Here is a 5,674-nt window from a genome sequence, read left to right on the forward strand (position 1 = left end):
GGGGTTGTGAGGCATCCTTGCAAAACCACAATAGCTTGGCCAAATGCCTGCAGTGAGCATTGGCTGCTTCATTCCCTCTAAAATCTGTTAAACAAGAGCAGGTTTTCCGCCTCCAAAATATAATGCTTTAGGGTCTGTTAGCTGCAATTCATCAGAACATAAGAACTTTTATGTTCGTGTTTGTTTATTCTTGATCTGACCTGATAAGTTGTTCTTTTGGCTTTCCTACGATCATGGCGATGATGGATCTCACTTTGTTCCCCTGTCTGTAGCCAATGACATGTCAGCCCAGGAACAAGACTAGAAGCAGCCTTTGGGTGGTTAATTTCAGCTTCCTTCTAAGGAATGCTATGGTAGGCAGTCTCACCACACCATCTAAGTATTTTAATGGTTTTGCAAAGATGCTTATGAAGAAGTATTCTGGAATTCACATTGGTTATGTGATAATTTGGGGGGCTGTGCCATTTAAGGCAATATGCCAAGAATCTATTTCTGATTCCTAAATTTTATCCTGCGTTTTAATACTGCTTTTAAAATTCCAATATTCAAAACCATTAGGAGCATATTTAATCTATATTTTTTCATGTTTGATTGTTTAAAACTACACAGAGAAACAGCCCCAAATGGAAAAGGAGCAGCCGGTACCATATTCAGCAATATTCTACCTCTAATGTCTTAAAAACATAGTTGGTAGCAACTTAAAAAAAAAAAAAAAAGATGAGCCTCTCAATTTGAACAGTCCAGATGGTCAAGGATAGATAGTAAGAGCTGTCCATAAGCATATGGTGTACAGAGAATGCACTAAGGGAGTGTTAATAAGGAAAATGAAAAGTGTATTTTAAGTAGCAAATGAGTACAACACTGATCAGTACTATGGAAAATGAAAACGGGGTCCTAAAATCCATTTCTTACAGCATAAAACAAGTGGCTTATGATATGAAATAATGAACAGAACACTGCAGATATTTATCAATTATTTGTTAATCTGTGGTGGGTTTTTTTGTTGGTTATTTTCTCTAACATGTATACCATCATGCTGTTTTGTGATTTAAACTGCTGTAAAAAACAAAAATTTTGTGCGTGTGATTAATTATTTTGTCAGTGATATTGCCCAATGACAAATGACAAATAAAGAGCCTTTTTTGTGGGAAGAAATTTTTTTGAAAAAAATCTGTAAATGTAATCTTCATAAACACTCTCTTTGAATGAAAGAGGCGTAATTGTTGTATTTATTCCATTTGTGATTATTCCATTCAAATGCCTGTAAGGTTTTTTAAAAGTTTGTTCATTTGTTTATTTTTCATGTGGAAATTTAAAATATTTTGTGTTAACTTGTGTCCATATCAGACTATTATGATTATCCCAACTTAACCAAAAATGTGTTTTATATTTATATTTCTCTTTTCTTTTGATTTTTTTTCTTTGAACCCGAAACAGGAAAGATGTTTCTCATTTTTCTTTCCATACATTTCTCTTTAAATAAAGGCTTCTTTCTTTTTTGGATTATTCAGGCAGATAACTCTTTCACACAATTCTCCCTATACTCTCATCAGTGAAGCAAACCAATAGCCCCTTTCTTGCTCTCTAAGACAATTCTAATTTAATGCTAACACTATTTTTGGAAAGGTAAACTGTGTCCTGCCTTTGTTGGGAGAAAGTACACCTTCTCCCAGCGCAGGCCAACCATTGCTCCCAGGCATAGAAACGCATTTAGATGGTGTAGTCACGATTATTTAGAATTGTTTGGATTAAATAACAATCTTGCTACTGAAAGATAGAAAGCTGACTATTGCGTTTTTATGCTGCCAACGATCTGTAAGTCCTGGATTTCCCACCTTGTTTTCATGTCTATTGATCCACACCTGGAGTGATGGGGCAGTTTCTCATGCCTCTAAAGAGAGGAGCATCTTTTGAGATCACTCCAAAGCCAGGCTTACTATAAGACATGGTAACTTCTCTGTTGAACAAAGTCACGTATAAATTGTTTCCTACAATTGTTCAAAATCTTCCAATTCTTTCTAAAATCCACTGGTTCTTATGTTATTTCACTATTTAAAAAGTAAAGAAATTCAAATGGTGAGAATTTTTATTTTCATTATTAGTCACACAAGAAATTTGTGTTTGCAACCATTAGAGAAAAAGAACTAGGACATTGAGAAATTCTAGAGTAATATTCTGTAGTTTATTAAGACATACTTGCCTGGCCCGCTCCTCCGATTAGCCACCAACGTAATGATACACAAGCATATTAAAAACATTAAGCACAGATAGTTTACAGCTGATTTTTCTGGTTAGAAATTGTGGGAGAAAAAATATACAACTCGATGCAAACTGTGATTATGTGAATATGCAAAGGCACTAAAACTTCAGTTTCCCCGGATAAGAAAGCCCTGGTGGTACTCTTGGGTAAACGTTGGGCTGCTAACCATAAGGATGGTGGTTCAAACTCACCAGTCCTTCTATGGGAGAAAGAAGAGACTGTCTACTTCTTCAAAGACTTAACAGCCTCTGAAACCTGGTATTGCTTTGTTATGCGTCCGAATTGACTCATTGGAGGGTTTTGGTCAGAATTGACTCAGAATCAGAATTGACTCAGAATTGACCAAAGGATTTTGGTAATGCAAAAGGTTAGTGCACTAGGCCCCTAACCAAAAGATTGGATGCCTGAGCCCACCCAGAGTCCCTCTGAAAACTACAATCCTATTCCAACATTCATGAGTTTGACCCAAGGACAAGTCAAATGGGAAAGTCTGAAATGTAGCAAAAGCCACTTGATCCAAAATAACCTACCACAACTCTACTATCTTTTGAGAACTGGAAGAAAAAAATATTGGACTTCAGCAGATATCAAATCAAGCTAACTGAGAATAGGGACACGTTTTCAAAAGTTATGGCCTTACCTCTTTCTCCACTAGAGAGGATGACAAGAAGCTTTTTTTTTTTTTTTTCAAGAAGATGGGATTGGGAGAGAAGTAATGACAGAGAAAGGTGAAGCAACAGGAGTGAGAGAAATATCCCTACATCACATGACTGGGGGCAGTGTTATCATATACAAACTGAGGTCTCACTTTAATACAGAGAGCATGGAAATCTTAAAGGAGACAGAGTCAAGATGGTCAGCACCAAGGTTCTGAAGTTGTATTCCATGAAATTTAAGTATGCATACGCCTATATTTAGAATTTGTTTCTTTGTATAGTTTCTAAAGGCTATACATTTGATTCCAATCTAGATAGATATTATGCCAATATCCTTTTGAAAAGAGAGTGTGATAGGGAGATTACAAAATATTTGAAGAAAATGATGAAATTGAATCAGCATGGGTGTAATTATTCTAATTACATATAATTATTATGAATACTCTTCTATTTAGTCTTAAATATCAATGACAGTAGAATAAAACTGAAGAATTTTTAATGTCTATGGTTTCTAAACATAAATAAGAGATTGATTCACATTTTAAAATATTGTAGCATTTTGTGTAGCTTATTTTTCTAATGATTTCATTACTAAAAAAAACATATTTTTCAGTGAACTTTAAAAAGTGGCTGAGTAAATATATCATTGAAGTGAACATTTTTAGGACTATGCATGCTTTTGCTTTCAGTTCAAAAAAGAGATTACAGTCTTCACTTATACTAAGTCTGTAAATTTGAGTCATCCCATTTTTACGCATATAGATATGATTATGAGGCAATTTCAAAGGGTTTTTGAAAAAGTGGAATTAAAAAATAATTAAATTTTTTCCAAAAACGTTTTGAAACCTCCTTCATATGATGAGTATTTAGCTCCAATTTCAAATATCACAGATTATACATGATGTTTTAATATGATTAGTTATGTAACTAAGTTATATATATATATATATAACTAAAAGTTTAATAAAAATAGTATTAATTTGATTTTGTTATTTATTTTTTTACAGGAGAGAGTGCGAACACAGTCCCCTACTACCACAAATTATGCAGTCGAGTTTCCCACATTTGGGGAAATCGCAGGGGTCAGCATATCCGGAGTGCAATGGATAAGCCTCGCCCTGGGAAAACCACCTTCGTGATCATGGTGTCTCCCCTGCCAGGTAAGTATATAGATTTTGATATTTTATTTTATTGTTTATGGCAACTAAATAAAATTCAACACACAGACGCATGAAATGTAAGTAACAATGTTAACTAAAATTATGAGATTAGTATTTTCTTAGGGAATTCTGCAGTGTTTTAGTTATAATACTGTTTAAACAAAGGGAAGTTTAAGGACATTATTAAATATAAAAAAAATTTCAGGGAGAAAGAAAACACCTGTTTTTCTAATGATCTAGGCCATTAACTATAAGATCACAGAGACTTTGAGCCTATAAAATTCGGAGGAAAAGTTGCTAAAGCATTAAAAACTAGAAAATATTTCTAATTCGAATACAAATTTAAAATACTACAGAGAAAAGAGGTACAAATTACGAGTGAAAAGAAAAATTCTTGCTTTTCGTATTCTGCCACTTTATCCTTGAGGTTTGAACGTGCCCAGCCAGTCTGTCAGAGAACTGAACTTGCTGCCAATTCATTTGCAGAGGGTCCAGTAGTACTGATAGTGATGCTACAGGGAAGAGTAGAACTGCCCCTACGTATCTGCTCCCTTAAATGCTACACCCTAGAAAAGATTACAGGGCAATTTCACTGCCCCAGAGAGGTCTGATGAGTTGAAATAAACACCCTGCACCCGACGACCACAGAAAGACAATGCCTACCTGTCATGTGCTGTCAGAGTACTATAGAAAAGGGTTATCTCCTTACAATTCCACAGAGCCACAGTAAGGCTCTGAAAAGGTTACTGTATTGTTAATCCGATAATAACTAATAATAAAATATAGCTTCATAAATTTCATTCTATTGCTATATTTTTTCAAAGGATACAGTAAGAAATGTATGAATTGACTATGCCAAAAATATGTAAATGAGGATTTAATGTCTGAATTTAGCTGTGCAATTTTAACAGGATCTTTATTGACACATAAAAATTTAACATCTATTTCTATAGAATCCAAGTGTGAACTACTTCAACCATTATAAAATAATATTGTACATTAGATATCAGTGGAATAAAGGACAAACAACAGCAGCAGTGTTTTACTTAAGAGATTGAATAGAAAGAGAAACCAGTGTTGTATACACAAATGTAAACTGAGATTATGATCTAAAGCCATTTCATAAACTAAATAAAAGACTAAAAGCCTGCCTAGTTTTGGGGAAAAATATATGGCATAGGTTACCTCCATTATCAGATAGTTTAGGTGAAGGTAGATGATTTGATGTAAACATTCCAGATTATAGCTTTAGTTTTCCATTTCACCTTTCATTTATTATTGGGAGAAAAGTTGTAATTAGAGCCAACAGTACTGACTCAAGCAGGTACAGTAAACTCATGAAATGTAACAACCCATAGAGGAATATCAAACATTAGATAACAGTTTGCCCCAAACTTCCTGGCAAAAGTTTTCGAGCTAGCTAAAGGTAGATTTTTTTTTTTAAATCAACCCTTCTGCCTGTCTAATACTCTATACTAGCAATAATTAAAATGTTTGAGTGTTCAATGAGGGACAGAGTTAAGTCTGATTTGAAGTTTACATAATTCTTGGGAAAATAATTACATATTTTTTCAGGTAAAATAATCCAGATTCATCTG

At 34.1% G+C, this 5,674-nt stretch overlaps 1 non-coding gene across 1 annotated transcript; it reads right to left on the reverse strand.

The window, feature by feature from the left end:
• Positions 1–3,920: 3,920 nt before the first annotated feature.
• Positions 3,921–4,084, reverse strand: LOC115868730. The gene has a single exon (XR_004045740.1). It is a non-coding gene; the product is annotated as a U1 spliceosomal RNA (small nuclear RNA).
• Positions 4,085–5,674: the final 1,590 nt, after the last annotated feature.

Source organism: Echinops telfairi, unplaced genomic scaffold, assembly GCF_000313985.2.
Source record: "Echinops telfairi isolate 266 unplaced genomic scaffold, ASM31398v2 ScPeMD7_1;HRSCAF=3_0, whole genome shotgun sequence".
In the NCBI taxonomy this organism is placed as follows: domain Eukaryota; kingdom Metazoa; phylum Chordata; class Mammalia; order Afrosoricida; family Tenrecidae; genus Echinops; species Echinops telfairi.